Source organism: Coregonus clupeaformis, chromosome 34 (genome assembly GCF_020615455.1).
Source record: "Coregonus clupeaformis isolate EN_2021a chromosome 34, ASM2061545v1, whole genome shotgun sequence".
In the NCBI taxonomy this organism is placed as follows: Eukaryota; Metazoa; Chordata; class Actinopteri; order Salmoniformes; family Salmonidae; genus Coregonus; species Coregonus clupeaformis.
The window spans coordinates 11102396-11114579 of record NC_059225.1 but is presented as its reverse complement, the minus strand read 5'-3'; the positions used below and the strand labels follow the sequence as shown (position 1 = coordinate 11114579).

At 42.1% G+C, this 12184-nt stretch overlaps 1 protein-coding gene across 1 annotated transcript in view; it reads left to right on the top strand.

The window, feature by feature from the left end:
- The window catches only part of mix23 (mitochondrial matrix import factor 23), a 56173-nt gene that overhangs the window by 27824 nt on the left and 16165 nt on the right, over positions 1-12184 (top strand). The window lies entirely within an intron of this gene.

Sequence of the window (12184 nt, the reverse complement as noted above, 5' to 3'; positions counted from 1 at the left end):
AACCTCTCCTCTACACAGTATACCTTTAACCTCTCCTCTACACAGTATACCTTTAACCTCTCCTCTCCTCTACACAGTATACCTTTAACCTCTCCTCTCCTCTACACAGTATACCTTTAACATCTCCTCTCCTCCACACAGTATACCTTTAACCTCTCCTCTACACAGTATACCTTTAACCTCTCCTCTACACAGTATACCTTTAACCTCTCCTCTCCTCTACACAGTATACCTTTAACCTCTCCTCTCCTCCACACAGTATACCTTTAACCTCTCCTCTCCTCCACACAGTATACCTTTAACCTCTCCTCTCCTCCACACAGTATACCTTTAACCTCTCCTCTCCTCTACACAGTATACCTTTAACCTCTCCTCTCCTCTACACAGTATACCTTTAACCTCTCCTCCACACAGTATACCTTTAACCTCTCCTCTCCTCTACACAGTATACCTTTAACCTCTCCTCTCCTCTACACAGTATACCTTTAACCTCTCCTCTCCTCCACACAGTATACCTTTAACCTCTCCTCTACACAGTATACCTTTAACCTCTCCTCTACACAGTATACCTTTAACCTCTCCTCTACACAGTATACCTTTAACCTCTCCTCTACACAGTATACCTTTAACCTCTCCTCTACACAGTATACCTTTAACCTCTCCTCTACACAGTATACCTTTAACCTCTCCTCTACACAGTATACCTTTAACCTCTCCTCTACACAGTATACCTTTAACCTCTCCTCTCCTCTACACAGTATACATTTAACCTCTCCTCTACACAGTATACCTTTAACCTCTCCTCTACACAGTATACCTTTAACCTCTCCTCTACACAGTATACCTTTAACCTCTCCTCTACACAGTATACCTTTAACCTCTCCTCTACACAGTATACCTTTAACCTCTCCTCTACACAGTATACCTTTAACCTCTCCTCTACACAGTATACCTTTAACCTCTCCTCTACACAGTATACCTTTAACCTCTCCTCTACACAGTATACATTTAACCTCTCCTCTACAAAGTATACATTTAACCTCTCCTCTACACAGTATACCTTTAACCTCTCCTCCACACAGTATACCTTTAACCTCTCCTCTCCTCCACACAGTATACCTTTAACCTCTCCTCTACACAGTATACCTTTAACCTCTCCTCTACACAGTATACCTTTAACCTCTCCTCTCTTCCACACAGTATACCTTTAACCTCTCCTCTACACAGTATACCTTTAACCTCTCCTCCACACAGTATACCTTTAACCTCTCCTCTCCTCCACACAGTATACCTTTAACCTCTCCTCTCCTCCACACAGTATACCTTTAACCTCTCCTCTCCTCCACACAGTATACCTTTAACCTCTCCTCTACACAGTATACCTTTAACCTCTCCTCTCTTCCACACAGTATACCTTTAACCTCTCCTCTCCTCTACACAGTATACCTTTAACCTCTCCTCCACACAGTATACCTTTAACCTCTCCTCTCCTCCACACAGTATACCTTTAACCTCTCCTCTCCTCTACACAGTATACCTTTAACCTCTCCTCTCCTCTACACAGTATACCTTTAACCTCTCCTCTACACAGTATACCTTTAACCTCTCCTCTCCTCTACACAGTATACCTTTAACCTCTCCTCCACACAGTATACCTTTAACCTCTCCTCTCCTCCACACAGTATACCTTTAACCTCTCCTCTACACAGTATACCTTTAACCTCTCCTCTCCTCCACACAGTATACCTTTAACCTCTCCTCTCCTCCACACAGTATACCTTTAACCTCTCCTCTCCTCCACACAGTATACCTTTAACCTCTCCTCTCCTCCACACAGTATACCTTTAACCTCTCCTCTCCTCCACACAGTATACCTTTAACCTCTCCTCTACACAGTATACCTTTAACCTCTCCTCTACACAGTATACCTTTAACCTCTCCTCCACACAGTATACCTTTAACCTCTCCTCCACACAGTATACCTTTAACCTCTCCTCTCCTCTACACAGTATACCTTTAACCTCTCCTCTCCTCTACACAGTATACCTTTAACCTCTCCTCTCCTCTACACAGTATACCTTTAACCTCTCCTCTCCTCTACACAGTATACCTTTAACCTCTCCTCCACACAGTATACCTTTAACCTCTCCTCTCCTCCACACAGTATACCTTTAACCTCTCCTCTCCTCTACACAGTATACCTTTAACCTCTCCTCTCCTCCACACAGTATACCTTTAACCTCTCCTCCACACAGTATACCTTTAACCTCTCCTCTCCTCCACACAGTATACCTTTAACCTCTCCTCTCCTCTACACAGTATACCTTTAACCTCTCCTCTCCTCCACACAGTATACCTTTAACCTCTCCTCTACACAGTATACCTTTAACCTCTCCTCCACACAGTATACCTTTAACCTCTCCTCTCCTCCACACAGTATACCTTTAACCTCTCCTCTACACAGTATACCTTTAACCTCTCCTCTACACAGTATACCTTTAACCTCTCCTCTCCTCCACACAGTATACCTTTAACCTCTCCTCTCCTCCACACAGTATACCTTTAACCTCTCCTCTACACAGTATACCTTTAACCTCTCCTCTACACAGTATACCTTTAACCTCTCCTCCACACAGTATACCTTTAACCTCTCCTCTCCTCCACACAGTATACCTTTAACCTCTCCTCTACACAGTATACCTTTAACCTCTCCTCTCCTCTACACAGTATACCTTTAACCTCTCCTCCACACAGTATACCTTTAACCTCTCCTCCACACAGTATACCTTTAACCTCTCCTCTCCTCTACACAGTATACCTTTAACCTCTCCTCTCCTCTACACAGTATACCTTTAACCTCTCCTCTCCTCTACACAGTATACCTTTAACCTCTCCTCTCCTCTACACAGTATACCTTTAACCTCTCCTCTCCTCCACACAGTATACCTTTAACCTCTCCTCTCCTCTACACAGTATACCTTTAACCTCTCCTCTACACAGTATACCTTTAACCTCTCCTCTCCTCCACACAGTATACATTTAACCTCTCCTCTACACAGTATACCTTTAACCTCTCATCTACACAGTATACCTTTAACCTCTCCTCTCCTCTACACAGTATACCTTTAACCTCTCCTCTCCTCTACACAGTATACCTTTAACCTCTCCTCTACACAGTATACCTTTAACCTCTCCTCTACACAGTATACCTTTAACCTCTCCTCTACACAGTATACCTTTAACCTCTCCTCTACACAGTATACCTTTAACCTCTCCTCTCCTCCACACAGTATACCTTTAACCTCTCCTCTACACAGTATACCTTTAACCTCTCCTCTACACAGTATACCTTTAACCTCTCCTCTACACAGTATACCTTTAACCTCTCCTCCACACAGTATACCTTTAACCTCTCCTCCACACAGTATACCTTTAACCTCTCCTCTCCTCTACACAGTATACCTTTAACCTCTCCTCTCCTCTACACAGTATACCTTTAACCTCTCCTCTCCTCCACACAGTATACCTTTAACCTCTCCTCTCCTCTACACAGTATACCTTTAACCTCTCATCTACACAGTATACCTTTAACCTCTCCTCTCCTCTACACAGTATACCTTTAACCTCTCCTCTCCTCTACACAGTATACCTTTAACCTCTCCTCTCCTCTACACAGTATACCTTTAACCTCTCCTCTACACAGTATACCTTTAACCTCTCCTCTACACAGTATACCTTTAACCTCTCCTCTCCTCTACACAGTATACCTTTAACCTCTCCTCTCCTCCACACAGTATACCTTTAACCTCTCCTCTCCTCCACACAGTATACCTTTAACCTCTCCTCTCCTCTACACAGTATACCTTTAACCTCTCCTCTACACAGTATACCTTTAACCTCTCCTCTACACAGTATACCTTTAACCTCTCCTCTCCTCTACACAGTATACCTTTAACCTCTCCTCTACACAGTATACCTTTAACCTCTCCTCTACACAGTATACATTTAACCTCTCCTCTACACAGTATACCTTTAACCTCTCCTCTCCTCCACACATTATACCTTTAACCTCTCCTCTACACAGTATACCTTTAACCTCTCCTCTACACAGTATACCTTTAACCTCTCCTCTACACAGTATACCTTTAACCTCTCCTCTACACAGTATACCTTTAACCTCTCCTCTCCTCTACACAGTATACCTTTAACCTCTCCTCTCCTCTACACAGTATACCTTTAACCTCTCCTCTCCTCTACACAGTATACCTTTAACCTCTCCTCTCCTCTACACAGTATACCTTTAACCTCTCCTCCACACAGTATACCTTTAACCTCTCCTCCACACAGTATACCTTTAACCTCTCCTCTCCTCCACACAGTATACCTTTAACCTCTCCTCTCCTCCACACAGTATACCTTTAACCTCTCCTCTCCTCCACACAGTATACCGTTAACCTCTCCTCTCCTCCACACAGTATACCTTTAACCTCTCCTCCACACAGTATACAGTGGGGGAAAAAGTATTTAGTCAGCCACCAATTGTGCAAGTTCTCCCACTTAAAAAGATGAGAGAGGCCTGTAATTTTCATCATAGGTACACGTCAACTATGACAGACAATTTGAGAAAATAAATTCCAGAAAATCACAGTAGGATTTTAAATTAATTTATTTGCAAATTATGGTGGAAAATAAGTATTTGGTCACCTACAAACAAGCAAGATTTCTGGCTCTCACAGACCTGTAACTTGTTCTTTAAGAGGCTCCTCTGTCCTCCACTCGTTACCTGTATTAATGGCACCTGTTTGAATTTATCAGTATAAAAGACACCTGTCCACAACCTCAAACAGTCACACTCCAAACTCCACTATGGCCAAGAGCTGTCAAAGGACACCAGAAACAAAATTGTAGACCTGCACCAGGCTGGGAAGACTGAATCTGCAATAGGTAAGCAGCTTGGTTTGAAGAAATCAACTGTGGGAGCAATTATTAGGAAATGGAAGACATACAAGACCACTGATAATCTCCCTCGATCTGGGGCTCCACGCAAGATCTCACCCCGTGGGGTCAAAATGATCACAAGAACGGTGAGCAAAAATCCCAGAACCACACGGGGGGACCTAGTGAATGACCTGCAGAGAGCTGGGACCAAAGTAACAAAGCCTACCATCAGTAACACACTACGCCGCCAGGGATTCAAATCCTGCAGTGCCAGACGTGTCCCCCTGCTTAAGCCAGTACATGTCCAGGCCTGTCTGAAGTTTGCTAGAGTGCATTTGGATGATCCAGAAGAGGATTGGGAGAATGTCATATGGTCAGATGAAACCAAAATATAACTTTTTGGTAAAAACTCAACTCGTCGTGTTTGGAGGACAAAGAATGCTGAGTTGCATCCAAAGAACACCATACCTACTGTGAAGCATGGGGGTGGAAACATCATGCTTTGGGGCTGTTTTTCTGCAAAGAGACCAGGACGACTGATCCGTGTAAAGGAAAGTATGAATGGGGCCATGTATCTTGAGATTTTGAGTGAAAACCTCCTTCCATCAGCAAGGGCATTGAAGATGAAATGTGGCTGGGTCTTTCATCATGACAATGATCCCAAACACACCGCCCGGGCAACGAAGGAGTGGCTTCGTAAGAAGCATTTCAAGGTCCTGGAGTGGCCTAGCCAGTCTCCAGATCTCAACCCCATAGAAAATCTTTGGAGGGAGTTGAAAGTCCGTGTTGCCCAGCGACAGCCCCAAAACATCACTGCTGTAGAGGAGATCTGCATGGAGGAATGGGCCAAAATACCAGCAACAGTGTGTGAAAACCTTGTGAAGACTTACAGAAAACGTTTGACCTGTGTCATTGCCAACAAAGGGTATATAACAAAGTATTGAGAAACTTTTGTTATTGACCAAATACTTATTTTCCACCATAATTTGCAAATAAATTCATTAAAAATCCTACAATGTGATTTTTTGGAATTTTTTTTCTCATTTTGTCTGTCATAGTTGACGTGTACCTATGATCAAAAATACAGGCCTCTCTCATCTTTTTAAGTGGGAGAACTTGCACAATTGGTGGCTGACTAAATACTTTTTTCCCCACTGTAGATAAGATCTTACTACCATGGAAAGGAAAATACCTGTCAATTTGTGGAAAAATCACCCTGATTAACTCTTTAGTATTATCCCAGTTTACCTATTTGCTTATGGTCTTGCCTACGCCTAGCGAACAGTTTTTTAAATTATATGAGAAAAATATATTCAATTTTATTTGGAACGGCAAGCCAGACAAAATTAAAAGGGCATATTTATATAATGATTATGAATTCGGAGGACAGAATTTATTAAATGTTAAAGCATTAGACCGATCACTAAAAGCTTCAGTCATACAAAAGTTATACTTAAATCCGAACTGGTTCTCAAGCAAATTAGTAAGATTGTCTCACCCAATGTTCAAGAAAGGCCTTTTTCCCTTTATTCAGATTACAACAACTCATTTGCAGTTATTTGAAAAGGAAATCATCTCCCAAATATCACTATTTCTAAAACAAGCCATAGAAAGTTGGTTGCAATTTCAATTTAATCCTCCAGAAACGACAGAACAAATAATGAAACAAATATTGTGGTTAAATTCAAATATACTAATTGACAAAAAACCTTTATTTTTTGACAGAATGTTTAAAAAAGGTATAATCTTCGTAAATGATATCATCGGTAGGACTGGTGGAGTTATGTTCCGCATGCAGCTAACAAAAACATGTGGAAATGTCTGCTCCACCCAAAATTACAACCAAATAATTGCAGCCTTACCGCAAAAGTGGAAGAGGAAAGTTGAAGGGGGAGAAAGTAAGGAACTTGTCTGTCGGCCTTGCATTAAATAACATAATTGGTTAAGGAAAACTGTGATAAATAAAAAAGTATATCAGTTTCACTTAAGGACCAAAGGATTGACAGCCGTCCCATATAGATTGCAAAATAGTTGGGAAGAGATCTTTGACGTACCGATCCCATGGCATAGTGTTTATGAACTGACACGCAAAACAACACCGGATTCAAAAATTAGAATCTTTCAATTTAAATTATTATATAAAATTCTTGCTACCAATAGGATGTTATTGATATGGGGGATACAATCTTCCCAGCTCTGCAGATTTTGCTGCGAAGAGACAGAATCATTAGATCATTTGTTTTGGTTCTGTCCATTTGTAGCTTGTTTTTGGTCACAGGTCCAGGAATGGCTAAAGGATTGCAATATTTACCTGGAGCTAACCCTGCAGATAGCACTACTGGGTGATCTGAAAAGTCATAGTCAATCGATCAATAATATAAGAATACTTTTAGCAAAAATGTTTATTTTTAATTCACAATCTGTAGAAGCAATGAGAATAGAAAGGTTCAGAACTTTTGTAAAACATCACAGTACGGTTGAAATATATATGGCAAATAGAAATCCAATATGGATGGTGTTAAGAGATAGATGGGAGGTGTTGAATGGAGCTGAAGGATGGGACTAATAACAACTAACAACAACTAATAACAAAGATAGCTAATAATGTAAGCATACTGTGTCCATAATAAGTATATAGGTTGTATGTTGGGAGCTTTTGGGAAAGAGCACAGTTAGAAAGATATGGCATATAGAAGCAAACCGGATGGACATCAGGAAAATGATCGGAGAGGTTGAGAGTAGAAGAAGTTCAGGAGCAAAACAAATAATTATTTATATATATATATATATATATATATATATATATATATATATATATATATATATATATATATATATATATAGAATTATTGTAAAATTAACTGTGTCCATAAGGTGTAGATAGTAAGTATAGGCTGGAAGTAGAGGCCTGGGCATTGTTGTTCACTAATTTACCCCAAGTAGGGATAGGGTTAGGGTTGAAAAGTAATAAAGGGGAGTATATATATAAAAAACATGGGGGATTGGAAGTGATGCAGACAATTACATTGATAGAAGATACAATCTATCTGCAATATTAAGCTGATCCACCCCCCAAAAAAAAAAAAAAAAAAAACAATCGGAAAGGGGATTCATCAAAGAAAATGACTTTACTCCAGTCCTCAGCAGTCCAATCCCTGTACCTTTTGCTGAATATCAGTCTGTCCCTGATGTTTTTCCTGGAGAGAAGTGGCTTCTTTGCTGCCCTTCTTGACACCAGGCCATCCTCCAAAATCCACCCCCCCCCAAAAAAAATAAAATAAAATAAAAAATAAGGCAGTGATCCTGGTTGAAGACAGCAGAGGGTAAGTTAGTCAGGATAATATCTATGAGGGTGCCCATGTTTACAGATTTAGGGTTGTACCTGGTAGGTTCCTTGATAATTTGTGTGAGATTGAGGGCATCTAGTTTGGATTGTAGGATGGCCGGGGTGTTAAGCATATCCCAGTTTAGGTCACCAAGCAGTACGAACGCCTGAGGATAGATGGGGGGCAAGCAATTCACATATGGTGTCCAGGGCACAGCTGGGGGCTGATGCAGGCTGGGCACAACGCATGCACAAGTGCACTTTCCATTTTCCTTCGGTATTTATTTAGCAAACGTGATAATACCTCACTTCCGACAGACACAAAACGTATTTACAGAAATGTGGCAGCAGCCTAGGCTAACCTAATCATTAGCTATCTGACATGCTGTAGCCTATGATGATATCTGACATGCTGTAGCCTATGATGATATCTGACATGCTGTAGCCTATGATGATATCTGACATGCTGTAGCCTATGATGATATCTGACATGCTGTAGCCTATGATGATATCTGACATGCTGTAGCCTATGATGATATCTGACATGCTGTAGCCTATGATGATATCTGACATGCTGTAGCCTGTGATGATATCTGACATGCTGTAGCCTGTGATGATATCTGACATGCTGTAGCCTGTGATGATATCTGACATGCTGTAGCCTATGATGATATCTGACATGCTGTAGCCTATGATGATATCTGACATGCTGTAGCCTATGATGATATCTGACATGCTGTAGCCTATGATGATATCTGACATGCTGTAGCCTATGATGATATCTGACATGCTGTAGCCTATGATGATATCTGACATGCTGTAGCCTGTGATGATATCTGACATGCTGTAGCCTGTGATGATATCTGACATGCTGTAGCCTGTGATGATATCTGACATGCTGTAGCCTGTGATGATATCTGACATGCTGTAGCCTATGATGATATCTGACATGCTGTAGCCTATGATGATATCTGACATGCTGTAGCCTATGATGATATCTGACATGCTGTAGCCTGTGATGATATCTGACATGCTGTAGCCTATGATGATATCTGACATGCTGTAGCCTGTGATGATATCTGACATGCTGTAGCCTATGATGATATCTGACATGCTGTTGCCTGTGATGATATCTGACATGCTGTAGCCTGTGATGATATCTCACATGCTGTAGCCTGTGATGATATCTGACATGCTGTAGCCTATGATGATATCTGACATGCTGTAGCCTGTGATGATATCTGACATGCTGTAGCCTGTGATGATATCTGACATGCTGTAGCCTGTGATGATATCTGACATGCTGTAGCCTGTGATGATATCTGACATGCTGTAGCCTGTGATGATATCTGACATGCTGTAGCCTGTGATGATATCTGACATGCTGTAGCCTGTGATGATATCTGACATGCTGTAGCCTGTGATGATATCTGACATGCTGTAGCCTATGATGATATCTGACATGCTGTAGCCTGTGATGATATCTGACATGCTGTAGCCTGTGATTATATCTGACATGCTGTAGCCTGTGATGATATCTCACATGCTGTAGCCTGTGATGATATCTCACATGCTGTAGCCTGTGATGATATCTGACATGCTGTAGCCTGTGATGATATCTGACATGCTGTAGCCTGTGATGATATCTGACATGCTGTAGCCTGTGATGATATCTGACATGCTGTAGCCTGTGACGATATCTGACATGCTGTAGGCTACTAACAACAACAGCAGCTGTATACAGCCTATACACCCTGTCCATCAGGGTAAACATATTGGTCATGTATTTATAGTCCATTTGTTTGTGTTAGGAGAAAATGTGATAGAATTTGGTTTATATTCCATCTTGGGCTGGCTAGGCTGCCTTGACCTTTTCAATACAAAATGATTAACTGGAATGAATCAATCAACACAATAGTGATGACATAGACAGAGTAACATTTGTATTAGGCCTACAGTCCCATTGGTCTGCATGATGTGAGTTCTGTTGGCATACAGTTCCATTGGTCTGCATGATGTGAGTTCTGTTGGCATACAGTCCCATTGGTCTGCATGATGTGAGTTCTGTTGGCATACAGTTCCATTGGTCTGCATGATGTGAGTTCTGTTGTCCATCAGTTGTTGTCTGGGTAGAGGAAACCCCCGTTAGTCGAGTCTAAATATCATTCATATGAACATGTACAAGGTTGTTGCAGTTTGACAGGGCTTTCATCCTCCCCAGGGCCAGGAGTTTTTCCAGGAGTAAAAAAAACACGTAACCTGATTAGAAAACTGGTGCCATCATAGACCATATTAAACCATTTTTAAAACGGATAAATCACTGTCATGTCCTATAGGGTCAGGTACCACCTCTGATATAAATACAGAACCAGAAGGTTACCAGTCTGGGACCTGTGGTACCACCTCTGCTATAAATACAGAACCAGAAGGTTACCAGTCTGGGACCTGTGGTGCCACCTCTGTTATGAATACAGAACCAGAAGGTTACCAGTCTGGGACCTGTGGTGCCACCTCTGATATAAATACAGAACCAGAAGGTTACCAGTCTGGGACCTGTGGTACCACCTCTGATATAAATACAGAACCAGAAGGTTACCAGTCTGGGACCTGTGGTGCCACTTCTGCTATAAATACAGAACCAGAAGGTTACCAGTCTGGGACCTGTGGTGCCACCTCTGCTATAAATACAGAACCAGAAGGTTACCAGCCTGGGACCTGTGGTGCCACCTCTGTTATAAATACAGAACCAGAAGGTTACCAGTCTGGGACCTGTGGTACCACCTCTGATATAAATACAGAACCAGAAGGTTACCAGTCTGGGACCTGTGGTACCACCTCTGATATAAATACAGAACCAGAAGGTTACCAGTCTGGGACCTGTGGTGCCACCTCTGATATAAATACAGAACCAGAAGGTTACCAGTCTGGGACCTGTGGTGCCACCTCTGCTATAAATACAGAACCAGAAGGTTACCAGTCTGGGACCTGTGGTACCACCTCTGCTATAAATACAGAACCAGAAGGTTACCAGTCTGGGACCTGTGGTGCCACCTCTGATATAAATACAGAACCAGAAGGTTACCAGTCTGGGACCTGTGGTACCACCTCTGCTATAAATACAGAACCAGAAGGTTACCAGTCTGGGACCTGTGGTGCCACCTCTGCTATAAATACAGAACCAGAAGGTTACCAGTCTGGGACCTGTGGTGCCACCTCTGCTATAAATACAGAACCAGAAGGTTACCAGCCTGGGACCTGTGGTGCCACCTCTGTTATAAATACAGAACCAGAAGGTTACCAGTCTGGGACCTGTGGTGCCACCTCTGATATAAATACAGAACCAGAAGGTTACCAGTCTGGGACCTGTGGTGCCACCTCTGCTATAAATACAGAACCAGAAGGTTACCAGTCTGGGACCTGTGGTACCACCTCTGCTATAAATACAGAACCAGAAGGTTACCAGTCTGGGACCTGTGGTGCCACCTCTGATATAAATACAGAACCAGAAGGTTACCAGTCTGGGACCTGTGGTACCACCTCTGCTATAAATACAGAACCAGAAGGTTACCAGTCTGGGACCTGTGGTGCCACCTCTGATATAAATACAGAACCAGAAGGTTACCAGCCTGGGACCTGTGGTGCCACCTCTGATATAAATACAGAACCAGAAGGTTACCACTTGGTTTACCCTGGCCAGAGTGGACAGGGCTCATTGGCCGTAGCAGCTGTGGTTGTCTTCAGTTGATCACACTGAAACATCATTTTGTTGTATGTATGCTGCAGCAACATCTGTGTGTAGAGTTGTTGCTTGTGTCTGTTGGGAGTGTTATCTCTAAATAAATACCTGAGGTAAGGTGTTATCTCTAAATAAATACCTGAGGTAAGGTGTTATCGCTAAATAAATACCTGAGGTAAGTGGAG